General features: G+C 47.6%; 3 non-coding genes and 46 pseudogenes across 3 annotated transcripts; all 49 read left to right on the top strand.

Moving 5' to 3' along the window:
* The first annotated feature begins 17 nt into the window (after positions 1 to 17).
* Positions 18 to 146, top strand: LOC144184658 (5S ribosomal RNA; annotated as a pseudogene).
* Positions 147 to 202: 56 nt separating this feature from the next.
* On the top strand, positions 203 to 331 carry LOC144185637 (5S ribosomal RNA; annotated as a pseudogene).
* A 56-nt stretch (positions 332 to 387) lies between these two features.
* On the top strand, positions 388 to 506 carry LOC144190009 (5S ribosomal RNA; annotated as a pseudogene).
* Positions 507 to 562: 56 nt separating this feature from the next.
* On the top strand, positions 563 to 691 carry LOC144184785 (5S ribosomal RNA; annotated as a pseudogene).
* Positions 692 to 747: 56 nt separating this feature from the next.
* LOC144185770 (5S ribosomal RNA) lies at positions 748 to 876 on the top strand (annotated as a pseudogene).
* Positions 877 to 932: 56 nt separating this feature from the next.
* On the top strand, positions 933 to 1051 carry LOC144190268 (5S ribosomal RNA; annotated as a pseudogene).
* A 56-nt stretch (positions 1052 to 1107) lies between these two features.
* On the top strand, positions 1108 to 1226 carry LOC144187318 (5S ribosomal RNA; annotated as a pseudogene).
* Positions 1227 to 1282: 56 nt separating this feature from the next.
* On the top strand, positions 1283 to 1401 carry LOC144188155 (5S ribosomal RNA; annotated as a pseudogene).
* A 56-nt stretch (positions 1402 to 1457) lies between these two features.
* Positions 1458 to 1576, top strand: LOC144185284 (5S ribosomal RNA; annotated as a pseudogene).
* Positions 1577 to 1807: 231 nt separating this feature from the next.
* Positions 1808 to 1936, top strand: LOC144185405 (5S ribosomal RNA; annotated as a pseudogene).
* A 56-nt stretch (positions 1937 to 1992) lies between these two features.
* LOC144188437 (5S ribosomal RNA) lies at positions 1993 to 2111 on the top strand (annotated as a pseudogene).
* A 56-nt stretch (positions 2112 to 2167) lies between these two features.
* On the top strand, positions 2168 to 2286 carry LOC144190266 (5S ribosomal RNA; annotated as a pseudogene).
* A 56-nt stretch (positions 2287 to 2342) lies between these two features.
* LOC144187317 (5S ribosomal RNA) lies at positions 2343 to 2461 on the top strand (annotated as a pseudogene).
* Positions 2462 to 2517: 56 nt separating this feature from the next.
* On the top strand, positions 2518 to 2636 carry LOC144188154 (5S ribosomal RNA; annotated as a pseudogene).
* Positions 2637 to 2692: 56 nt separating this feature from the next.
* LOC144185283 (5S ribosomal RNA) lies at positions 2693 to 2811 on the top strand (annotated as a pseudogene).
* Positions 2812 to 3042: 231 nt separating this feature from the next.
* On the top strand, positions 3043 to 3171 carry LOC144185404 (5S ribosomal RNA; annotated as a pseudogene).
* A 56-nt stretch (positions 3172 to 3227) lies between these two features.
* Positions 3228 to 3346, top strand: LOC144188435 (5S ribosomal RNA; annotated as a pseudogene).
* Positions 3347 to 3402: 56 nt separating this feature from the next.
* LOC144191144 (5S ribosomal RNA) lies at positions 3403 to 3521 on the top strand (annotated as a pseudogene).
* A 56-nt stretch (positions 3522 to 3577) lies between these two features.
* LOC144187316 (5S ribosomal RNA) lies at positions 3578 to 3696 on the top strand (annotated as a pseudogene).
* Positions 3697 to 3752: 56 nt separating this feature from the next.
* On the top strand, positions 3753 to 3871 carry LOC144188153 (5S ribosomal RNA; annotated as a pseudogene).
* Positions 3872 to 3927: 56 nt separating this feature from the next.
* LOC144186672 (5S ribosomal RNA) lies at positions 3928 to 4046 on the top strand (annotated as a pseudogene).
* Positions 4047 to 4277: 231 nt separating this feature from the next.
* On the top strand, positions 4278 to 4396 carry LOC144187885 (5S ribosomal RNA; annotated as a pseudogene).
* Positions 4397 to 7819: 3423 nt separating this feature from the next.
* Positions 7820 to 7938, top strand: LOC144187815 (5S ribosomal RNA; annotated as a pseudogene).
* Positions 7939 to 7994: 56 nt separating this feature from the next.
* Positions 7995 to 8113, top strand: LOC144187456 (5S ribosomal RNA). Its single transcript, XR_013324863.1, has one exon. It is a non-coding gene; the product is annotated as a 5S ribosomal RNA (ribosomal RNA).
* Positions 8114 to 8169: 56 nt separating this feature from the next.
* On the top strand, positions 8170 to 8288 carry LOC144185787 (5S ribosomal RNA; annotated as a pseudogene).
* Positions 8289 to 8344: 56 nt separating this feature from the next.
* Positions 8345 to 8473, top strand: LOC144184698 (5S ribosomal RNA; annotated as a pseudogene).
* Positions 8474 to 8529: 56 nt separating this feature from the next.
* Positions 8530 to 8648, top strand: LOC144189519 (5S ribosomal RNA; annotated as a pseudogene).
* Positions 8649 to 8704: 56 nt separating this feature from the next.
* Positions 8705 to 8833, top strand: LOC144184351 (5S ribosomal RNA; annotated as a pseudogene).
* Positions 8834 to 8889: 56 nt separating this feature from the next.
* On the top strand, positions 8890 to 9008 carry LOC144191781 (5S ribosomal RNA; annotated as a pseudogene).
* A 3429-nt stretch (positions 9009 to 12437) lies between these two features.
* LOC144187814 (5S ribosomal RNA) lies at positions 12438 to 12556 on the top strand (annotated as a pseudogene).
* Positions 12557 to 12612: 56 nt separating this feature from the next.
* Positions 12613 to 12731, top strand: LOC144187445 (5S ribosomal RNA). The gene has a single exon (XR_013324862.1). It is a non-coding gene; the product is annotated as a 5S ribosomal RNA (ribosomal RNA).
* Positions 12732 to 12787: 56 nt separating this feature from the next.
* On the top strand, positions 12788 to 12906 carry LOC144185786 (5S ribosomal RNA; annotated as a pseudogene).
* Positions 12907 to 12962: 56 nt separating this feature from the next.
* On the top strand, positions 12963 to 13091 carry LOC144184697 (5S ribosomal RNA; annotated as a pseudogene).
* Positions 13092 to 13147: 56 nt separating this feature from the next.
* On the top strand, positions 13148 to 13266 carry LOC144189668 (5S ribosomal RNA; annotated as a pseudogene).
* A 56-nt stretch (positions 13267 to 13322) lies between these two features.
* LOC144184350 (5S ribosomal RNA) lies at positions 13323 to 13451 on the top strand (annotated as a pseudogene).
* A 56-nt stretch (positions 13452 to 13507) lies between these two features.
* On the top strand, positions 13508 to 13626 carry LOC144191780 (5S ribosomal RNA; annotated as a pseudogene).
* A 3427-nt stretch (positions 13627 to 17053) lies between these two features.
* LOC144187813 (5S ribosomal RNA) lies at positions 17054 to 17172 on the top strand (annotated as a pseudogene).
* Positions 17173 to 17228: 56 nt separating this feature from the next.
* Positions 17229 to 17347, top strand: LOC144184220 (5S ribosomal RNA). Its single transcript, XR_013324773.1, has one exon. It is a non-coding gene; the product is annotated as a 5S ribosomal RNA (ribosomal RNA).
* Positions 17348 to 17403: 56 nt separating this feature from the next.
* Positions 17404 to 17522, top strand: LOC144183489 (5S ribosomal RNA; annotated as a pseudogene).
* A 56-nt stretch (positions 17523 to 17578) lies between these two features.
* Positions 17579 to 17697, top strand: LOC144189980 (5S ribosomal RNA; annotated as a pseudogene).
* Positions 17698 to 17753: 56 nt separating this feature from the next.
* On the top strand, positions 17754 to 17872 carry LOC144191765 (5S ribosomal RNA; annotated as a pseudogene).
* Positions 17873 to 17928: 56 nt separating this feature from the next.
* Positions 17929 to 18047, top strand: LOC144188997 (5S ribosomal RNA; annotated as a pseudogene).
* Positions 18048 to 18103: 56 nt separating this feature from the next.
* LOC144183855 (5S ribosomal RNA) lies at positions 18104 to 18222 on the top strand (annotated as a pseudogene).
* Positions 18223 to 21649: 3427 nt separating this feature from the next.
* On the top strand, positions 21650 to 21768 carry LOC144183697 (5S ribosomal RNA; annotated as a pseudogene).
* Positions 21769 to 21824: 56 nt separating this feature from the next.
* On the top strand, positions 21825 to 21943 carry LOC144188017 (5S ribosomal RNA; annotated as a pseudogene).
* A 56-nt stretch (positions 21944 to 21999) lies between these two features.
* Positions 22000 to 22118, top strand: LOC144188500 (5S ribosomal RNA; annotated as a pseudogene).
* Positions 22119 to 22174: 56 nt separating this feature from the next.
* Positions 22175 to 22293, top strand: LOC144188587 (5S ribosomal RNA; annotated as a pseudogene).
* Positions 22294 to 22349: 56 nt separating this feature from the next.
* LOC144184066 (5S ribosomal RNA) lies at positions 22350 to 22468 on the top strand (annotated as a pseudogene).
* A 56-nt stretch (positions 22469 to 22524) lies between these two features.
* LOC144189412 (5S ribosomal RNA) lies at positions 22525 to 22643 on the top strand (annotated as a pseudogene).
* The last annotated feature ends 1191 nt before the right edge of the window (positions 22644 to 23834 follow it).

Below are 23834 nucleotides of genomic sequence, written 5' to 3'. Positions count from 1 at the left end.
TCTGCTAGTGCAGTACCGCTCACGGCCATACCACCCTGAAAAGGCCCGATCTCGTCCGATCTCGTCCGATCTCGGAAGCCAAACATGGATCGGCCTGGTTAGTACCTAATTGGGAGACCGCTTGGGAATACCAGGTGCTGTGAGCATCATACCCCGCATCTTTTTCGACATTTCATGGGTGTCCATCTGCTAGTGCAGTACCGCTCACGGCCATACCACCCTGAAAAGGCCCGATCTCGTCCGATCTCGTCCGATCTAGGAAGCCAAGCATGGTTCGGCCTGGTTAGTACCTGATTGGGAGACCGCTTGGGAATACCAGGTGCTGTGAGCATCATACCCCGCATCTTTTTCGACATTTCATGGGTGTCCATCTGCAAGAGCAGTACTGCCCACGGCCATACCACCCTGAAAAGGCCCGATCTCGTCCGATCTCGGAAGCCAAGCATGGTTCGGCCTGTTTAGTACCTGATTGGGAGACCGCTTGGGAATACCAGGTGCTGTGAGCATCATACCCCACATCTTTTTCGACATTTCATGGGTGTCCATCTGCAAGAGCAGTAACGCTCACGGCCATACCACCCTGATAAGGCCCGATCTCGTCCGATCTCGTCCGATCTCGGCAGCCAAGCATGGTTTGGCCTGTTTAGTACCTGATTGGGAGACCGCTTGGGAATACCAGGTGCTGTGAGCATCATACCCAGCATCTTTTTCGACATTTCATGGGTGTCCATCTGCTAGTGCAGTACCGCTCACGGCCATACCACCCTGATAAGGTCCGATCTCGTCCGATCTCGTCCGATCTCGGCAGCCAAGCATGGTTCGGCCTGTTTAGTACCTGATTGGGAGACCGCTTGGGAATACCAGGTGCTGTGAGCATCATACCCCGCATCTTTTTCGACATTTCATGGGTGTCCATCTGCAAGAGCAGTACCGCTCACGGCCATACCACCCTGAAAAGGCCCGATCTCACCCGATTTCGGAAGCCAAGCATGGTACGGCCTGGTTAGTACCTGATTGGGAGACCGCTTGGGAATACCAGGTGCTGTGAGCATCATACCCCGCATCTTTTTCGACATTTCATGGGTGTCCATCTGCTAGGACAGTACCGCTCACGGCCATACCACCCTGAAAAGGCCCGATCTCGTCCGATCTCGGAAGCCAAGCATGGTTCGGCCTGGTCAGTACCTGATTGGGAGACCGCTTGGGAATACCAGGTGCTGTGAGCATCTTGCCCCGCATCTTTTTCGACATTTCATGGGTGTCCGTCTGCTAGTGCAGTACCGCTCACGGCCATACCACCCTGAAAAGGCCCGATCTCGTCTGATCTCGGAAGCCAAGCATGGTTCGGCCTGTTTAGTACCTGATTGGGAGACCGCTTGGGAATACCAGGTGCTGTGAGCATGATACCCCGCATCTTTTTCGACATTTCATGGGTGTCCATCTGCAAGAGCAATACCGCTCTCGGCCATACCACCCTGAAAAGGCCCGATCTCGTCCGATCTCGGAAGCCATGCATTGTTCGGCCTGTTTAGTACCTGATTGGGAGACCGCTTGGGAATACCAGGTGCTGTGAGCATCTTGCCCCGCATCTTTTTCGACATTTCATGGGTGTCCATCTGCAAGAGCAATACCGCTCTCGGCCATACCACCCTGAAAAGGCCCCATCTCGTCCGATCTCGGAAGCCAAGGATGGTTCGGCCTGGTTAGTACCTGATTGGGAGACCGCTTGGGAATACAAGGTCCTGTGAGCATCATACGCCGCATCTTATTCGACATTTCATGGGTGTCCATCTGCAAGAGCAGTACCGCTCACGGCCATACCACCCTGATAAGGCCCGATCTCGCCCGATCTCGTCCGATCTCGGAAGCCAAGCATGGTTCGGCCTGTTTAGTACCTGATTGGGAGACCGCTTGGGAATACCAGGTGCTGTGAGAACCATGCCCCGTATCTTTTTCGACATTTCATGGGTGTCCATCTGCTAATGCAGTACCGCTCACGGCCATACCACCCTGAAAAGGCCCGATCTCGTCCGATCTCGGAAGCCAAGCATAGTTCGGCCTGGTTAGTACCTGATTGGGAGACCGCTTGGGAATACCAGGTGCTGTGAGCATCATACCCCGCATCTTTTTCGACATTTCATGGGTGTCCATCTGCAAGAGCAGTACCGCTCACGGCCATACCACCCTGAAAAGGCCCGATCTCACCCGATTTCGGAAGCCAAGCATGGTACGGCCTGGTTAGTACCTGATTGGGAGACCGCTTGGGAATACCAGGTGCTGTGAGCATCATACCCCGCATCTTTTTCGACATTTCATGGGTGTCCATCTGCTAGGACAGTACCGCTCACGGCCATACCACCCTGAAAAGGCCCGATCTCGTCCGATCTCGGAAGCCAAGCATGGTTCGGCCTGGTCAGTACCTGATTGGGAGACCGCTTGGGAATACCAGGTGCTGTGAGCATCTTGCCCCGCATCTTTTTCGACATTTCATGGGTGTCCGTCTGCTAGTGCAGTACCGCTCACGGCCATACCACCCTGAAAAGGCCCGATCTCGTCTGATCTCGGAAGCCAAGCATGGTTCGGCCTGTTTAGTACCTGATTGGGAGACCGCTTGGGAATACCAGGTGCTGTGAGCATGATACCCCGCATCTTTTTCGACATTTCATGGGTGTCCATCTGCAAGAGCAATACCGCTCTCGGCCATACCACCCTGAAAAGGCCCGATCTCGTCCGATCTCGGAAGCCATGCATTGTTCGGCCTGTTTAGTACCTGATTGGGAGACCGCTTGGGAATACCAGGTGCTGTGAGCATCTTGCCCCGCATCTTTTTCGACATTTCATGGGTGTCCATCTGCAAGAGCAATACCGCTCTCGGCCATACCACCCTGAAAAGGCCCCATCTCGTCCGATCTCGGAAGCCAAGGATGGTTCGGCCTGGTTAGTACCTGATTGGGAGACCGCTTGGGAATACAAGGTCCTGTGAGCATCATACGCCGCATCTTATTCGACATTTCATGGGTGTCCATCTGCAAGAGCAGTACCGCTCACGGCCATACCACCCTGATAAGGCCCGATCTCGCCCGATCTCGTCCGATCTCGGAAGCCAAGCATGGTTCGGCCTGTTTAGTACCTGATTGGGAGACCGCTTGGGAATACCAGGTGCTGTGAGAACCATGCCCCGTATCTTTTTCGACATTTCATGGGTGTCCATCTGCTAATGCAGTACCGCTCACGGCCATACCACCCTGAAAAGGCCCGATCTCGTCCGATCTCGGAAGCCAAGCATAGTTCGGCCTGGTTAGTACCTGATTGGGAGACCGCTTGGGAATACCAGGTGCTGTGAGCATCATACCCCGCATCTTTTTCGACATTTCATGGGTGTCCATCTGCAAGAGCAGTACCGCTCACGGCCATACCACCCTGAAAAGGCCCGATCTCGCCCGATTTCGGAAGCCAAGCATGGTACGGCCTGGTTAGTACCTGATTGGGAGACCGCTTGGGAATACCAGGTGCTGTGAGCATCATACCCCGCATCTTTTTCGACATTTCATGGGTGTCCATCTGCTAGGACAGTACCGCTCACGGCCATACCACCCTGAAAAGGCCCGATCTCGTCCGATCTCGGAAGCCAAGCATGGTTCGGCCTGGTCAGTACCTGATTGGGAGACCGCTTGGGAATACCAGGTGCTGTGAGCATCTTGCCCCGCATCTTTTTCGACATTTCATGGGTGTCCGTCTGCTGGTGCAGTACCGCTCACGGCCATACCACCCTGAAAAGGCCCGATCTCGTCTGATCTCGGAAGCCAAGCATGGTTCGGCCTGTTTAGTACCTGATTGGGAGACCGCTTGGGAATACCAGGTGCTGTGAGCATGATACCCCGCATCTTTTTCGACATTTCATGGGTGTCCATCTGCAAGAGCAATACCGCTCTCGGCCATACCACCCTGAAAAGGCCCGATCTCGTCCGATCTCGGATGCCATGCATTGTTCGGCCTGTTTAGTACCTGATTGGGAGACCGCTTGGGAATACCAGGTGCTGTGAGCATCTTGCCCCGCATCTTTTTCGACATTTCATGGGTGTCCATCTGCAAGAGCAATACCGCTCTCGGCCATACCACCCTGAAAAGGCCCCATCTCGTCCGATCTCGGAAGCCAAGGATGGTTCGGCCTGGTTAGTACCTGATTGGGAGACCGCTTGGGAATACAAGGTCCTGTGAGCATCATACGCCGCATCTTATTCGACATTTCATGGGTGTCCATCTGCAAGAGCAGTACCGCTCACGGCCATACCACCCTGATAAGGCCCGATCTCGTTCGATCTCGGAAGCCAAGCATGGTACGGCCTGGTTAGTACCTGATTGGGAGACCGCTTGGGAATACCAGGTGCTGTGAGCATCATACCCCGCATCTTTTTCGACATTTCATGGGTGATCTATCTGAAATCCAGATCAAATTCTGGATTTCAGATAGATCAGTTGTCATCATGCACCTTTTACCAAGACTGGACCTATAGTAGGACTTAGATGGAGAGCTATCTTAAAAAGAACATGTCCTCATTACTTGGGGGAGAAACAAAGGATCCAAAATCACTCAGAGCTGTCAGGAGTGGTTGGATTGCCTTTCCTGGCATGACGTCACGATAACTATCAGCTGTCACTAATTACGTGATTAGATTATTTTTGGTATTTAAGCATTATGATTTTCTGTGGACGCGGTTGGATCGACTGGTTAAGTTCTGGTTTCGTTTCCTGTTAATCCTCGTAGTAATTGCTGTTTCCATTGACGCCACGCCGCATGTTCAGTTCGTTTGTAATGAGTGGTCAAGCCAAGTTGTTTAAGTTATGTTACCCCGTTTATTAAATCAACCAACAAGAGCTACAGATCTGCCTCACCTTTCCAATTACTTCGGCGACTCTGCATCTGGGTTCAACTTACCCTACGATCGCGTCGCACTACGCGGCGAAATCGTAACAGCACGATCCAACCATTATGGACCCAGCGGAGCGCCACCCACGCTCGCGCCGACGCACTCGGCGACGCAAACCATCCACCTCGAAGACACCGGACTGCTTGGAATGTATAAGAAACCCCTCAGAATCGTTTAGGAATTTTGTAATGGACACACCGTGGTGCGGGGCTCTCAGGCACATCATTTCTAGAGATGAGCCACAGCTGGTAGAAGAGTTAGAGCCGCAGCGTACTCATACGCCCCACCACTGCTATGCACGTCGCCCTGGGAAGCCTTTACCGTTTCATCATGATGCCCAGGTGCGTACAACCACCAGAGAGCGCCCAAGTTATCTTATGCCTATGCCCAGAGGAATTGATTCACCATGGAGGGAGCCTGAAGATTCTGGTGAGGAGGACACCCGTTGAGGAAGTTCCCCACGGCCAGCAGCGTGGCCAGGATCTTCTTGAAGGTCCGGTTGCCGGCCAGCTGCTCCATGCCCAACTTCAGGTCAAACAGGGGCTCGGCGATCTCCTGCTCGAGTGCCTCATAGTTGAGTTTGAAAGACCACAGCTGCAGGCGGGGGGTCAAGGCGCTGACGGAAGCCAGGCCCGAGAGGAATTCCTCGGCCGTCCCCAGGGGAACGTCGGGATTGGCCGAGCGAGCCTCGCGGATCTTCTGCTTCTCCTCCTCTGTGGGCGTCATGCTCAGGATCTTCTCCACACCCTCCTTGTTGATGGCAAAGTCGTCAAAGTTGAGGATGGCGCTCTTGATGACGTGAACGGCGGGCAGGACCGTCATCCCGATGTTGATGGCGGTGCTCCGCTTGGAGTCCAGAACCAGGATCTCGGACTTTTTGCTCTCTGGCGCTTTCTTGGCCCATGGCGTCTCTTTGGCCCTGGACTCAAAGAGGTGCTCCAGCTTCCCCATGTCCACTTGGACCTTGTCCAGTGACGCCAAAAATAATCTAATCACGTAATTAGTGACAGCTGATAGTTATCGTGACGTCATGCCAGGAAAGGCAATCCAACCTCTCCTGACAAGAGCATCAAATAAAGACAATTTGTCGGTCTTTCGGGAACAGATTTTCTTGAAAAATAACCCTTTCGCTATGATTTCTAGAATTTTACTGACATAATGCAAGTGCATTCGCAGCTAGCCCTCAGAGATAAAATGAGTTGGATTTCCATCTCCAACAATACCAGCCGATATGTTATTTGAGGTTCTTGATCTGAATGAATTAAATGACCTCCGGTATGCAGTACAACTGTAGAGCAATTACTTTAAATTATGTTCATTCTTTTGTCCCCCGCCTGGTGCCCGTAGATAGCTGGGATAGGCCTTAGCACCCCCCGTGACCCTTGTGAGGATAAGCGGTTGAGAGAATGAATGAATGAAAGAATACTAAACAATGTCTTTCACATGACGATCATTTATACTAAACAATTACTATTAGTTTAAGCATGTGAAACTATGATAAAATATGATTTGGATTTTACAGCATGTTTTCGTAACCTGTTTTATGTTTATTTATATAAACAATAGACACCTTGTAAAGCATTGCTGTTGCTTCACATGTATTTCTTAGGGGCCTAACATTCAACCACATCTAAGCAGCAGTACTTGTAGACTTGCATTCTGTGAAGCGCAAAGTGTCCTTCTGTTCTAAAGAGACAGAACAGCAAGAAAAGGACTCTGTGCAACCTTCTTTACTCTGTAACAGCGGGATGATGCTTTTTGTGTAGAAAGGATGGAGTACAAAGTGTAAGCGAATGAGTGGAAAGTACTGCAGACAATGTATGACTGTTTTTTTCTATTTTTTTTCCGTGCAGTTGAGGAGTGTAGTTTGCAAGATCCAGCATGCCAGTACTATTGCAAGCTGGGTATTTTGCTGAGCCTTCTTTAAAAATTACTTCTCTTATCATGTAAAAGTAGTGATATCTGAACAGACAGAAGAATAGTCAGTCATTTTCTTCTTAAAAAAATAAAATACTTGTGGTTGCTAGAGTTATACAGTAAAAAAGGGGTGTGTGCATGTGGTGGTGGAGCAATATAATTTTAGTTTCAGTGAAATGAAAAATCTACAATAGTGTTCCAATAAATTGGTGGTTATTGAAGTGCTATACCAATTGAATGTAATTTCTGGTAAAATTCTGTAGCTCCAGTGTTTAACCATAAATCCTATGTGATTTTTTGTTTTACAGTATAAAATGTGAAAACACTTATAAATCCCATTTAAATTCAGTGAATTCATTTAGTTGTGCTGCCACTACAACATTGCACCCAATCAGTTAGTCTTTAATTGAATCTGATTACCAGTCGATTTGAATTGAATGACTTGACCCCGCTGAGATATTTTCTCTAAAAGAATAATGGAGTTGCTTATTTGACTATTTAGTATTGTTATTTTGTTATCTTTTTGCATTTGGTGCTTTTTTTAAACATCTACTACTTTACATTATAATTGCTTGATCTGAGGTAGTTGGGTTGTAAAGGTTTAAATCAAAATTCAAAGTACGGTAATACACATATATACACACACGATGCAACAGATGTGCAGTCCATTTGCAGCGTCCAGAAGTAAAACAACATGTGAAAATTGAGTGTATAGAGTGCAAAAAGTCTTACTGCAATCAAGCTGACTTTACTCCTTTGTTATTATTGCTGACTCAAAGACAAATACCAATTTGGCCTGAAATGCACAAAAGTAAAACATAGCTGTATATATTCCTGCCTTTTCCCCCCTCTTTTATAACCTGAATATTCCAACTGACTTTGAATAATGTCAAATCCCAATTGATTTGGGTAGCAGGTGTAGAAGGTCGAATTAATACTTTAGCTCATGGGTGTCCATCTGCAAGAGCAGTATCGCTCACGGCCATACCACCCTGAAAAGGCCTGATCTCGTCCGATCTCGGAAGCCAAGCATGGTTCGGCCTGGTTAGTACCTGATTGGGAGACCGCTTGGGAATACCAGGTGCTGTGAGCATCATACCCCGCATCTTTTTCGACATTTCATGGGTGTCCATCTGCAAGAGCGGTATTGCTCACGGCCATACCACCCTGAAAAGGCCCGATCTCGTCCGATCTTGGAAGCCAAGCATGGTTGGGCCTGGTTAGTACCTGATTGGGAGACCGCTTGGGAATACCAGGTGCTGTGAGCATCATACCCCGCATCTTTTTCGACATTTCATGGGTGTCCATCTGCAAAAGCAGTACCGCTCACGGCCATACCACCCTGAAAAGGCCCGATCTCGCCCGATCTCGGAAGCCAAGCATTGTTCGGCCTGTTTAGTACCTGATTGGGAGACCGCTTGGGATTACCAGGTGCTGTGAGCATCAGACCCCGCATCTTTTTCGACATTTCATGGGTGTCCATCTGCAAGAGCAGTACCGCTCTCGGCCATACCACCCTGATAAGGCCCGATCTCGCCCGATCTCGTCCGATCTCGGCAGCCAAGCATGGTTCGGCCTGGTTAGTACCTGATTGGGAGACCGCTTGGGAATACCAGGTGCTGTGAGCATCATACCCCGCATCTTTTTCGACATTTCATGGGTGTCCATCTGCAAAAGCAGTACTGCTCACGGCCATACCACCCTGAAAAGGCCCGATCTCGTCCGATCTAGGAAGCCAAGCATGGTTTGGCCTGGTTAGTACCTGATTGGGAGACCACTTGGGAATACCAGGTGCTGTGAGCATCATACCCCGCATCTTTTTCGACATTTCATGGGTGTCCATCTGCTAGTGCAGTACCGCTCACGGCCATACCACCCTGAAAAGGCCCGATCTCGCCCGATCTCGTCCGTTCTCGGCAGCCAAGCATGGTTCGGCCTGGTTAGTACCTGATTGGGAGACCGCTTGGGAATACCAGGTGCTGTGAGCATCTTGCCCCGCATCTTTTTCGACATTTCATGGGTGTCCATCTGCAAGAGTAGTATCGCTCACGGCCATACCACCCTGAAAAGGCCCAATCTCCTCCGATCTCGGAAGCCAAGCATGGTTCGGCCTGGTAAGTACCTGATTGGGAGACCGCTTGGGAATACCAGGTGCTGTGAGCATCATACCCCGCATCTTTTTCGACATTTCATGGGTGATCTATCTGAAATCCAGATCAAATTCTGGATTTCAGATAGATCAGTTGTCATCATGCACCTTTTACCAAGACTGGACCTATAGTAGGACTTAGATGGAGAGCTATCTTAAAAAGAACATGTCCTCATTACTTGGGGGAGAAACAAAGGATCCAAAATCACTCAGAGCTGTCAGGAGTGGTTGGATTGCCTTTCCTGGCATGACGTCACGATAACTATCAGCTGTCACTAATTACGTGATTAGATTATTTTTGGTATTTAAGCATTATGATTTTCTGTGGACGCGGTTGGATCGACTGGTTAAGTTCTGGTTTCGTTTCCTGTTAATCCTCGTAGTAATTGCTGTTTCCATTGACGCCACGCCGCATGTTCAGTTCGTTTGTAATGAGTGGTCAAGCCAAGTTGTTTAAGTTATGTTACCCCGTTTATTAAATCAACCAACAAGAGCTACAGATCTGCCTCACCTTTCCAATTACTTCGGCGACTCTGCATCTGGGTTCAACTTACCCTACGATCGCGTCGCACTACGCGGCGAAATCGTAACAGCACGATCCAACCATTATGGACCCAGCGGAGCGCCACCCACGCTCGCGCCGACGCACTCGGCGACGCAAACCATCCACCTCGAAGACACCGGACTGCTTGGAATGTATAAGAAACCCCTCAGAATCGTTTAGGAATTTTGTAATGGACACACCGTGGTGCGGGGCTCTCAGGCACATCATTTCTAGAGATGAGCCACAGCTGGTAGAAGAGTTAGAGCCGCAGCGTACTCATACGCCCCACCACTGCTATGCACGTCGCCCTGGGAAGCCTTTACCGTTTCATCATGATGCCCAGGTGCGTACAACCACCAGAGAGCGCCCAAGTTATCTTATGCCTATGCCCAGAGGAATTGATTCACCATGGAGGGAGCCTGAAGATTCTGGTGAGGAGGACACCCGTTGAGGAAGTTCCCCACGGCCAGCAGCGTGGCCAGGATCTTCTTGAAGGTCCGGTTGCCGGCCAGCTGCTCCATGCCCAACTTCAGGTCAAACAGGGGCTCGGCGATCTCCTGCTCGAGTGCCTCATAGTTGAGTTTGAAAGACCACAGCTGCAGGCGGGGGGTCAAGGCGCTGACGGAAGCCAGGCCCGAGAGGAATTCCTCGGCCGTCCCCAGGGGAACGTCGGGATTGGCCGAGCGAGCCTCGCGGATCTTCTGCTTCTCCTCCTCTGTGGGCGTCATGCTCAGGATCTTCTCCACACCCTCCTTGTTGATGGCAAAGTCGTCAAAGTTGAGGATGGCGCTCTTGATGACGTGAACGGCGGGCAGGACCGTCATCCCGATGTTGATGGCGGTGCTCCGCTTGGAGTCCAGAACCAGGATCTCGGACTTTTTGCTCTCTGGCGCTTTCTTGGCCCATGGCGTCTCTTTGGCCCTGGACTCAAAGAGGTGCTCCAGCTTCCCCATGTCCACTTGGACCTTGTCCAGTGACGCCAAAAATAATCTAATCACGTAATTAGTGACAGCTGATAGTTATCGTGACGTCATGCCAGGAAAGGCAATCCAACCTCTCCTGACAAGAGCATCAAATAAAGACAATTTGTCGGTCTTTCGGGAACAGATTTTCTTGAAAAATAACCCTTTCGCTATGATTTCTAGAATTTTACTGACATAATGCAAGTGCATTCGCAGCTAGCCCTCAGAGATAAAATGAGTTGGATTTCCATCTCCAACAATACCAGCCGATATGTTATTTGAGGTTCTTGATCTGAATGAATTAAATGACCTCCGGTATGCAGTACAACTGTAGAGCAATTACTTTAAATTATGTTCATTCTTTTGTCCCCCGCCTGGTGCCCGTAGATAGCTGGGATAGGCCTTAGCACCCCCCGTGACCCTTGTGAGGATAAGCGGTTGAGAGAATGAATGAATGAAAGAATACTAAACAATGTCTTTCACATGACGATCATTTATACTAAACAATTACTATTAGTTTAAGCATGTGAAACTATGATAAAATATGATTTGGATTTTACAGCATGTTTTCGTAACCTGTTTTATGTTTATTTATATAAACAATAGACACCTTGTAAAGCATTGCTGTTGCTTCACATGTATTTCTTAGGGGCCTAACATTCAACCACATCTAAGCAGCAGTACTTGTAGACTTGCATTCTGTGAAGCGCAAAGTGTCCTTCTGTTCTAAAGAGACAGAACAGCAAGAAAAGGACTCTGTGCAACCTTCTTTACTCTGTAACAGCGGGATGATGCTTTTTGTGTAGAAAGGATGGAGTACAAAGTGTAAGCGAATGAGTGGAAAGTACTGCAGACAATGTATGACTGTTTTTTTCTATTTTTTTTCCGTGCAGTTGAGGAGTGTAGTTTGCAAGATCCAGCATGCCAGTACTATTGAATGCTGGGTATTTTGCTGAGCCTTCTTTAAAAATTACTTCTCTTATCATGTAAAAGTAGTGATATCTGAACAGACAGAAGAATAGTCAGTCATTTTCTTCTTAAAAAAATAAAAATAAAATACTTGTGGTTGCTAGAGTTATACAGTAAAAAAGGGGTGTGTGCATGTGGTGGTGGAGCAATAATATTTTAGTTTCAGTGAAATGAAAAATCTACAATAGTGTTCCAATAAATTGGTGGTTATTGAAGTGCTATACCAATTGAATGTAATTTCTGGTAAAATTCTGTAGCTCCAGTGTTTAACCATAAATCCTATGTGATTTTTTGTTTTACAGTATAAAATGTGAAAACACTTATAAATCCCATTTAAATTCAGTGAATTCATTTAGTTGTGCTGCCACTACAACATTGCACCCAATCAGTTAGTCTTTAATTGAATCTGATTACCAGTCGATTTGAATTGAATGACTTGACCCCGCTGAGATATTTTCTCTAAAAGAATAATGGAGTTGCTTATTTGACTATTTAGTATTGTTATTTTGTTATCTTTTTGCATTTGGTGCTTTTTTTAAACATCTACTACTTTACATTATAATTGCTTGATCTGAGGTAGTTGGGTTGTAAAGGTTTAAATCAAAATTCAAAGTACGGTAATACACATATATACACACACGATGCAACAGATGTGCAGTCCATTTGCAGCGTCCAGAAGTAAAACAACATGTGAAAATTGAGTGTATAGAGTGCAAAAAGTCTTACTGCAATCAAGCTGACTTTACTCCTTTGTTATTATTGCTGACTCAAAGACAAATACCAATTTGGCCTGAAATGCACAAAAGTAAAACATAGCTGTATATATTCCTGCCTTTTCCCCCCTCTTTTATAACCTGAATATTCCAACTGACTTTGAATAATGTCAAATCCCAATTGATTTGGGTAGCAGGTGTAGAAGGTCGAATTAATACTTTAGCTCATGGGTGTCCATCTGCAAGAGCAGTATCGCTCACGGCCATACCACCCTGAAAAGGCCTGATCTCGTCCGATCTCGGAAGCCAAGCATGGTTCGGCCTGGTTAGTACCTGATTGGGAGACCGCTTGGGAATACCAGGTGCTGTGAGCATCATACCCCGCATCTTTTTCGACATTTCATGGGTGTCCATCTGCAAGAGCGGTATTGCTCACGGCCATACCACCCTGAAAAGGCCCGATCTCGTCCGATCTTGGAAGCCAAGCATGGTTGGGCCTGGTTAGTACCTGATTGGGAGACCGCTTGGGAATACCAGGTGCTGTGAGCATCATACCCCGCATCTTTTTCGACATTTCATGGGTGTCCATCTGCAAAAGCAGTACCGCTCACGGCCATACCACCCTGAAAAGGCCCGATCTCGCCCGATCTCGGAAGCCAAGCATTGTTCGGCCTGTTTAGTACCTGATTGGGAGACCGCTTGGGATTACCAGGTGCTGTGAGCATCAGACCCCGCATCTTTTTCGACATTTCATGGGTGTCCATCTGCAAGAGCAGTACCGCTCTCGGCCATACCACCCTGATAAGGCCCGATCTCGCCCGATCTCGTCCGATCTCGGCAGCCAAGCATGGTTCGGCCTGGTTAGTACCTGATTGGGAGACCGCTTGGGAATACCAGGTGCTGTGAGCATCATACCCCGCATCTTTTTCGACATTTCATGGGTGTCCATCTGCAAAAGCAGTACTGCTCACGGCCATACCACCCTGAAAAGGCCCGATCTCGTCCGATCTAGGAAGCCAAGCATGGTTTGGCCTGGTTAGTACCTGATTGGGAGACCGCTTGGGAATACCAGGTGCTGTGAGCATCATACCCCGCATCTTTTTCGACATTTCATGGGTGTCCATCTGCTAGTGCAGTACCGCTCACGGCCATACCACCCTGAAAAGGCCCGATCTCGCCCGATCTCGTCCGTTCTCGGCAGCCAAGCATGGTTCGGCCTGGTTAGTACCTGATTGGGAGACCGCTTGGGAATACCAGGTGCTGTGAGCATCTTGCCCCGCATCTTTTTCGACATTTCATGGGTGTCCATCTGCAAGAGTAGTATCGCTCACGGCCATACCACCCTGAAAAGGCCCAATCTCCTCCGATCTCGGAAGCCAAGCATGGTTCGGCCTGGTAAGTACCTGATTGGGAGACCGCTTGGGAATACCAGGTGCTGTGAGCATCATACCCCGCATCTTTTTCGACATTTCATGGGTGATCTATCTGAAATCCAGATCAAATTCTGGATTTCAGATAGATCAGTTGTCATCATGCACCTTTTACCAAGACTGGACCTATAGTAGGACTTAGATGGAGAGCTATCTTAAAAAGAACATGTCCTCATTACTTGGGGGAGAAACAAAGGATCCAAAATCACTCAGAGCTGTCAGGAGTGGTTGGATTGCCTTTCCTGGCATGACGTCACGATAACTATCAGCTGTCACTAATTACGTGATTAGATTATTTTTGGTATTTAAGCATTATGATTTTCTGTGGACGCGGTTGGATCGACTGGTTAAGTTCTGGTTTCGTTTCCTGTTAATCCTCGTAGTAATTGCTGTTTCCATTGACGCCACGCCGCATGTTCAGTTCGTTTGTAATGAGTGGTCAAGCCAAGTTGTTTAAGTTATGTTACCCCGTTTATTAAATCAACCAACAAGAGCTACAGATCTGCCTCACCTTTCCAATTACTTCGGCGACTCTGCATCTGGGTTCAACTTACCCTACGATCGCGTCGCACTACGCGGCGAAATCGTAACAGCACGATCCAACCATTATGGACCCAGCGGAGCGCCACCCACGCTCGCGCCGACGCACTCGGCGACGCAAACCATCCACCTCGAAGACACCGGACTGCTTGGAATGTATAAGAAACCCCTCAGAATCGTTTAGGAATTTTGTAATGGACACACCGTGGTGCGGGGCTCTCAGGCACATCATTTCTAGAGATGAGCCACAGCTGGTAGAAGAGTTAGAGCCGCAGCGTACTCATACGCCCCACCACTGCTATGCACGTCGCCCTGGGAAGCCTTTACCGTTTCATCATGATGCCCAGGTGCGTACAACCACCAGAGAGCGCCCAAGTTATCTTATGCCTATGCCCAGAGGAATTGATTCACCATGGAGGGAGCCTGAAGATTCTGGTGAGGAGGACACCCGTTGAGGAAGTTCCCCACGGCCAGCAGCGTGGCCAGGATCTTCTTGAAGGTCCGGTTGCCGGCCAGCTGCTCCATGCCCAACTTCAGGTCAAACAGGGGCTCGGCGATCTCCTGCTCGAGTGCCTCATAGTTGAGTTTGAAAGACCACAGCTGCAGGCGGGGGGTCAAGGCGCTGACGGAAGCCAGGCCCGAGAGGAATTCCTCGGCCGTCCCCAGGGGAACGTCGGGATTGGCCGAGCGAGCCTCGCGGATCTTCTGCTTCTCCTCCTCTGTGGGCGTCATGCTCAGGATCTTCTCCACACCCTCCTTGTTGATGGCAAAGTCGTCAAAGTTGAGGATGGCGCTCTTGATGACGTGAACGGCGGGCAGGACCGTCATCCCGATGTTGATGGCGGTGCTCCGCTTGGAGTCCAGAACCAGGATCTCGGACTTTTTGCTCTCTGGCGCTTTCTTGGCCCATGGCGTCTCTTTGGCCCTGGACTCAAAGAGGTGCTCCAGCTTCCCCATGTCCACTTGGACCTTGTCCAGTGACGCCAAAAATAATCTAATCACGTAATTAGTGACAGCTGATAGTTATCGTGACGTCATGCCAGGAAAGGCAATCCAACCTCTCCTGACAAGAGCATCAAATAAAGACAATTTGTCGGTCTTTCGGGAACAGATTTTCTTGAAAAATAACCCTTTCGCTATGATTTCTAGAATTTTACTGACATAATGCAAGTGCATTCGCAGCTAGCCCTCAGAGATAAAATGAGTTGGATTTCCATCTCCAACAATACCAGCCGATATGTTATTTGAGGTTCTTGATCTGAATGAATTAAATGACCTCCGGTATGCAGTACAACTGTAGAGCAATTACTTTAAATTATGTTCATTCTTTTGTCCCCCGCCTGGTGCCCGTAGATAGCTGGGATAGGCCTTAGCACCCCCCGTGACCCTTGTGAGGATAAGCGGTTGAGAGAATGAATGAATGAAAGAATACTAAACAATGTCTTTCACATGACGATCATTTATACTAAACAATTACTATTAGTTTAAGCATGTGAAACTATGATAAAATATGATTTGGATTTTACAGCATGTTTTCGTAACCTGTTTTATGTTTATTTATATAAACAATAGACACCTTGTAAAGCATTGCTGTTGCTTCACATGTATTTCTTAGGGGCCTAACATTCAACCACATCTAAGCAGCAGTACTTGTAGACTTGCATTCTGTGAAGCGCAAAGTGTCCTTCTGTTCTAAAGAGACAGAACAGCAAGAAAAGGACTCTGTGCAACCTTCTTTACTCTGTAACAGCGGGATGATGCTTTTTGTGTAGAAAGGATGGAGTACAAAGTGTAAGCGAATGAGTGGAAAGTACTGCAGACAATGTATGACTGTTTTTTTCTATTTTTTTTCCGTGCAGTTGAGGAGTGTAGTTTGCAAGATCCAGCATGCCAGTACTATTGAATGCTGGGTATTTTGCTGAGCCTTCTTTAAAAATTACTTCTCTTATCATGTAAAAGTAGTGATATCTGAACAGACAGAAGAATAGTCAGTCATTTTCTTCTTAAAAAAATAAAAATAAAATACTTGTGGTTGCTAGAGTTATACAGTAAAAAAGGGGTGTGTGCATGTGGTGGTGGAGCAATAATATTTTAGTTTCAGTGAAATGAAAAATCTACAATAGTGTTCCAATAAATTGGTGGTTATTGAAGTGCTATACCAATTGAATGTAATTTCTGGTAAAATTCTGTAGCTCCAGTGTTTAACCATAAATCCTATGTGATTTTTTGTTTTACAGTATAAAATGTGAAAACACTTATAAATCCCATTTAAATTCAGTGAATTCATTTAGTTGTGCTGCCACTACAACATTGCACCCAATCAGTTAGTCTTTAATTGAATCTGATTACCAGTCGATTTGAATTGAATGACTTGACCCCGCTGAGATATTTTCTCTAAAAGAATAATGGAGTTGCTTATTTGACTATTTAGTATTGTTATTTTGTTATCTTTTTGCATTTGGTGCTTTTTTTAAACATCTACTACTTTACATTATAATTGCTTGATCTGAGGCAGTTGGGTTGTAAAGGTTTAAATCAAAATTCAAAGTATGGTAATACACATATATACACACGATGCAACAGATGTGCAGTCCATTTGCAGCGTCCAGAAGTAAAACAACATGTGAAAATTGAGTGTATAGAGTGCAAAAAGTCTTACTGCAATCAAGCTGACTTTACTCCTTTGTTATTATTGCTGACTCAAAGACAAATACCAATTTGGCCTGAAATGCACAAAAGTAAAACATAGCTGTATATATTCCTGCCTTTTCCCCCCTCTTTTATAACCTGAATATTCCAACTGACTTTGAATAATGTCAAATCCCAATTGATTTGGGTAGCAGGTGTAGAAGGTCGAATTAATACTTTAGCTCATGGGTGTCCATCTGCAAGAGCAGTACCGCTCACGGCCATACCACCCTGAAAAGGCCTGATCTCGTCCGATCTCGGAAGCCAAGCATGGTTCGGCCTGGTTAGTACCTGATTGGGAGACCGCTTGGGAATACCAGGTGCTGTGAGCATCATACCCCGCATCTTTTTCGACATTTCATGGGTGTCCATCTGCTAGTGCAGTACCGCTCACGGCCATACCACCCTGAAAAGGCCCGATCTCGTCCGATCTTGGAAGCCAAGCATGGTTGGGCCTGGTTAGTACCTGGTTGGGAGACCGCTTGGGAATACCAGGTGCTGTGAGCATCATACCCCGCATCTTTTTCGACATTTCATGGGTGTCCATCTGCAAAAGCAGTACCGCTCACGGCCATACCACCCTGAAAAGGCCCGATCTCGCCCGATCTCGGAAGCCAAGCATGGTTAGACTTGTTTAGTACCAGATTGGGAGACCGCTTGGGAATACCAGGTGCTGTGAGAACCATGCCCCGCATCTTTTTCGACATTTCATGGGTGTCCATCTGCTAGTGCAGTACCGTTCACGGCCATACCACCCTGAAAAGGCCCGATCTCGTCCGATCTCGGAAGCCAAGAATGGTTCGGCCTGGTTAGTACCTGATTGGGAGACCGCTTGGGAATACCAGGTGCTGTGAGCATCATACCCCGCATCTTTTTCGACATTTCATGGGTGTCCATCTGCAAGAGCAGTACCGCTCACGGCCATACCATTCTGAAAAGGCCCGATCTCCTCCGATCTCGGAAGCCAAGCATGGTTCGGCCTGTTTAGTACCTGATTGGGAGACCGCTTGGGAATACCAGGTGCTGTGAGCAGCATACCCCGCATCTTTTTCGACATTTCATGGGTGTCCATCTGCAGAAGCAGTACCGCTCACGGCCATACCACCCTGAAAAGGCCCGATCTCGTCCGATCTCGGAAGCCAAGCATGGTTCGGCCTGGTTAGTACCTGATTGGGAGACCGCTTGGGAATACCAGGTGCAGTGAGCATCATACCCCGCATCTTTTTCGACATTTCATGGGTGTCCATCTGCAGGAGCAGTACCGCTCACGGCCATACCACCCTGAAAAGGCCCGATCTCGTTCGATCTCGGAAGCCAAGCATGGTACGGCCTGGTTAGTACCTGATTGGGAGACCGCTTGGGAATACCAGGTGCTGTGAGCATCATACCCCGCACCTTTTTCGACATTTCATGGGTGATCTATCTGAAATCCAGATCAAATTCTGGATTTCAGATAGATCAGTTGTCATCATGCACCTTTTACCAAGACTGGACCTATAGTAGGACTTAGATGGAGAGCTATCTTAAAAAGAACATGTCCTCATTACTTGGGGGAGAAACAAAGGATCCAAAATCACTCAGAGCTGTCAGGAGTGGTTGGATTGCCTTTCCTGGCATGACGTCACGATAACTATCAGCTGTCACTAATTACGTGATTAGATTATTTTTGGTATTTAAGCATTATGATTTTCTGTGGACGCGGTTGGATCGACTGGTTAAGTTCTGGTTTCGTTTCCTGTTAATCCTCGTAGTAATTGCTGTTTCCATTGACGCCACGCCGCATGTTCAGTTCGTTTGTAATGAGTGGTCAAGCCAAGTTGTTTAAGTTATGTTACCCCGTTTATTAAATCAACCAACAAGAGCTACAGATCTGCCTCACCTTTCCAATTACTTCGGCGACTCTGCATCTGGGTTCAACTTACCCTACGATCGCGTCGCACTACGCGGCGAAATCGTAACAGCACGATCCAACCATTATGGACCCAGCGGAGCGCCACCCACGCTCGCGACGACGCACTCGGCGACGCAAACCATCCACCTCGAAGACACCGGACTGCTTGGAATGTATAAGAAACCCCTCAGAATCGTTTAGGAATTTTGTAATGGACACACCGTGGTGCGGGGCTCTCAGGCACATCATTTCTAGAGATGAGCCACAGCTGGTAGAAGAGTTAGAGCCGCAGCGTACTCATACGCCCCACCACTGCTATGCACGTCGCCCTGGGAAGCCTTTACCGTTTCATCATGATGCCCAGGTGCGTACAACCACCAGAGAGTGCCCAAGTTATCTTATGCCTATGCCCAGAGGAATTGATTCACCATGGAGGGAGCCTGAAGATTCTGGTGAGGAGGACACCCGTTGAGGAAGTTCCCCACGGCCAGCAGCGTGGCCAGGATCTTCTTGAAGGTCCGGTTGCCGGCCAGCTGCTCCATGCCCAACTTCAGGTCAAACAGGGGCTCGGCGATCTCCTGCTCGAGTGCCTCATAGTTGAGTTTGAAAGACCACAGCTGCAGGCGGGGGGTCAAGGCGCTGACGGAAGCCAGGCCCGAGAGGAATTCCTCGGCCGTCCCCAGGGGAACGTCGGGATTGGCCGAGCGAGCCTCGCGGATCTTCTGCTTCTCCTCCTCTGTGGGCGTCATGCTCAGGATCTTCTCCACACCCTCCTTGTTGATGGCAAAGTCGTCAAAGTTGAGGATGGCGCTCTTGATGACGTGAACGGCGGGCAGGACCGTCATCCCGATGTTGATGGCGGTGCTCCGCTTGGAGTCCAGAACCAGGATCTCGGACTTTTTGCTCTCTGGCGCTTTCTTGGCCCATGGCGTCTCTTTGGCCCTGGACTCAAAGAGGTGCTCCAGCTTCCCCATGTCCACTTGGACCTTGTCCAGTGACGCCAAAAATAATCTAATCACGTAATTAGTGACAGCTGATAGTTATCGTGACGTCATGCCAGGAAAGGCAATCCAACCTCTCCTGACAAGAGCATCAAATAAAGACAATTTGTCGGTCTTTCGGGAACAGATTTTCTTGAAAAATAACCCTTTCGCTATGATTTCTAGAATTTTACTGACATAATGCAAGTGCATTCGCAGCTAGCCCTCAGAGATAAAATGAGTTGGATTTCCATCTCCAACAATACCAGCCGATATGTTATTTGAGGTTCTTGATCTGAATGAATTAAATGACCTCCGGTATGCAGTACAACTGTAGAGCAATTACTTTAAATTATGTTCATTCTTTTGTCCCCCGCCTGGTGCCCGTAGATAGCTGGGATAGGCCTTAGCACCCCCCGTGACCCTTGTGAGGATAAGCGGTTGAGAGAATGAATGAATGAAAGAATACTAAACAATGTCTTTCACATGACGATCATTTATACTAAACAATTACTATTAGTTTAAGCATGTGAAACTATGATAAAATATGATTTGGATTTTACAGCATGTTTTCGTAACCTGTTTTATGTTTATTTATATAAACAATAGACACCTTGTAAAGCATTGCTGTTGCTTCACATGTATTTCTTAGGGGCCTAACATTCAACCACATCTAAGCAGCAGTACTTGTAGACTTGCATTCTGTGAAGCGCAAAGTGTCCTTCTGTTCTAAAGAGACAGAACAGCAAGAAAAGGACTCTGTGCAACCTTCTTTACTCTGTAACAGCGGGATGATGCTTTTTGTGTAGAAAGGATGGAGTACAAAGTGTAAGCGAATGAGTGGAAAGTACTGCAGACAATGTATGACTGTTTTTTTCTATTTTTTTTCCGTGCAGTTGAGGAGTGTAGTTTGCAAGATCCAGCATGCCAGTACTATTGAATGCTGGGTATTTTGCTGAGCCTTCTTTAAAAATTACTTCTCTTATCATGTAAAAGTAGTGATATCTGAACAGACAGAAGAATAGTCAGTCATTTTCTTCTTAAAAAAATAAAAATAAAATACTTGTGGTTGCTAGAGTTATACAGTAAAAAAGGGGTGTGTGCATGTGGTGGTGGAGCAATATAATTTTAGTTTCAGTGAAATGAAAAATCTACAATAGTGTTCCAATAAATTGGTGGTTATTGAAGTGCTATACCAATTGAATGTAATTTCTGGTAAAATTCTGTAGCTCCAGTGTTTAACCATAAATCCTATGTGATTTTTTGTTTTACAGTATAAAATGTGAAAACACTTATAAATCCCATTTAAATTCAGTGAATTCATTTATTTGTGCTGCCACTACAACATTGCACCCAATCAGTTAGTCTTTAATTGAATCTGATTACCAGTCGATTTGAATTGAATGACTTGACCCCGCTGAGATATTTTCTCTAAAAGAATAATGGAGTTGCTTATTTGACTATTTAGTATTGTTATTTTGTTATCTTTTTGCATTTGGTGCTTTTTTTAAACATCTACTACTTTACATTATAATTGCTTGATCTGAGGTAGTTGGGTTGTAAAGGTTTAAATCAAAATTCAAAGTACGGTAATACACATATATACACACGATGCAACAGATGTGCAGTCCATTTGCAGCGTCCAGAAGTAAAACAACATGTGAAAATTGAGTGTATAGAGTGCAAAAAGTCTTACTGCAATCAAGCTGACTTTACTCCTTTGTTATTATTGCTGACTCAAAGACAAATACCAATTTGGCCTGAAATGCACAAAAGTAAAACATAGCTGTATATATTCCTGCCTTTTCCCCCCTCTTTTATAACCTGAATATTCCAACTGACTTTGAATAATGTCAAATCCCAATTGATTTGGGTAGCAGGTGTAGAAGGTCGAATTAATACTTTAGCTCATGGGTGTCCATCTGCAAGAGCAGTACTGCTTACGGCCATACCACCCTGAAAAGGCCTGATCTCGTCCGATCTCGGCGGCCAAGCATGGTTCGGCCTGGTTAGTACCTGATTGGGAGACCGCTTGGGAATACCAGGTGCTGTGTGCATCATACCCCGCATCTTTTTCGACATTTCATGGGTGTCCATCTGCTTGTGCAGTACCGCTCACGGCCATACCACCCTGAAAAGGCCCGATCTCGTCCGATCTCGGAAGCCAAGCATGGTTCGGCCTGTTTAGTACCTGATTGGGGGACCGCTTGGGAATACCAGGTGCTGTGAGCATCATACCCCGCATCTTTTTCGACATTTCATGGGTGTCCATCTGCAAGAGCAGTACCGCTCACGGCCATACCACCCTGAAAAGGCCCGATCTCGCCCGATCTCGGAAGCCAAGCATGGTTCGGCCTGGTTAGTACCTGATTGGGAGACCGCTTGGGAATACCAGGTGCTGTGAGCATCATACCCCGCATCTTTTTCGACATTTCATGGGTGTCCATCTGCTAGTGCAGTACCGTTCACGGCCATACCACCCTGAAAAGGCCCGATCTCGTCCGATCTCGGAAGCCAAGCATGGTTCGGCCTGTTTAGTACCTGATTGGGAGACCGCTTGGGAATACCAGGTGCTGTGAGCATCATACCCCGCATCTTTTTCGACATTTCATGGGTGTCCATCTGCAAGAGCAGTACCGCTTACGGCCATACCACCCTGAAAAGGACCGATCTCGTCCGATCTCAGAAGCCAAGCATGGTTCGGCCTGGTTAGTACCTGATTGGGAGACCGCTTGGGAATACCAGGTACTGTGAGCATCATACCCCGCATCTTTTTCGACATTTCATGGGTGTCCATTTGCTAGTGCAGTACCGCTCACGGCCATACCACCCTGAAAAGGCCCGATCTCGTCCGATCTCGGAAGCCAAGCATGGTTCGGCCTGGTTAGTAACTGATTGGGAGACCGCTTGGGAATACCAGGTGCTGTGAGCATCATACCCCGCATCTTTTTCGACATTTCATGGGTGATCTATCTGAAATCCAGATCAAATTCTGGATTTCAGATAGATCAGTTGTCATCATGCACCTTTTACCAAGACTGGACCTATAGTAGGACTTAGATGGAGAGCTATCTTAAAAAGAACATGTCCTCATTACTTGGGGGAGAAACAAAGGATCCAAAATCACTCAGAGCTGTCAGGAGTGGTTGGATTGCCTTTCCTGGCATGACGTCACGATAACTATCAGCTGTCACTAATTACGTGATTAGATTATTTTTGGTATTTAAGCATTATGATTTTCTGTGGGCGCGGTTGGATCGACTGGTTAAGTTCTGGTTTCGTTTCCTGTTAATCCTCGTAGTAATTGCTGTTTCCATTGACGCCACGCCGCATGTTCAGTTCGTTTGTAATGAGTGGTCAAGCCAAGTTGTTTAAGTTATGTTACCCCGTTTATTAAATCAACCAACAAGAGCTACAGATCTGCCTCACCTTTCCAATTACTTCGGCGACTCTGCATCTGGGTTCAACTTACCCTACGATCGCGTCGCACTACGCGGCGAAATCGTAACAGCACGATCCAACCATTATGGACCCAGCGGAGCGCCACCCACGCTCGCGCCGACGCACTCGGCGACGCAAACCATCCACCTCGAAGACACCGGACTGCTTGGAATGTATAAGAAACCCCTCAGAATCGTTTAGGAATTTTGTAATGGACACACCGTGGTGCGGGGCTCTCAGGCACATCATTTCTAGAGATGAGCCACAGCTGGTAGAAGAGTTAGAGCCGCAGCGTACTCATACGCCCCACCACTGCTATGCACGTCGCCCTGGGAAGCCTTTACCGTTTCATCATGATGCCCAGGTGCGTACAACCACCAGAGAGCGCCCAAGTTATCTTATGCCTATGCCCAGAGGAATTGATTCACCATGGAGGGAGCCTGAAGATTCTGGTGAGGAGGACACCCGTTGAGGAAGTTCCCCACGGCCAGCAGCGTGGCCAGGATCTTCTTGAAGGTCCGGTTGCCGGCCAGCTGCTCCATGCCCAACTTCAGGTCAAACAGGGGCTCGGCGATCTCCTGCTCGAGTGCCTCATAGTTGAGTTTGAAAGACCACAGCTGCAGGCGGGGGGTCAAGGCGCTGACGGAAGCCAGGCCCGAGAGGAATTCCTCGGCCGTCCCCA

Source organism: Stigmatopora nigra, unplaced genomic scaffold (assembly GCF_051989575.1).
Source record: "Stigmatopora nigra isolate UIUO_SnigA unplaced genomic scaffold, RoL_Snig_1.1 HiC_scaffold_24, whole genome shotgun sequence".
Lineage (NCBI taxonomy): Eukaryota > Metazoa > Chordata > Actinopteri > Syngnathiformes > Syngnathidae > Stigmatopora > Stigmatopora nigra.
Note: the sequence above shows the minus strand (reverse complement) of the source record. Positions and strands in the feature narration are given on the sequence as shown.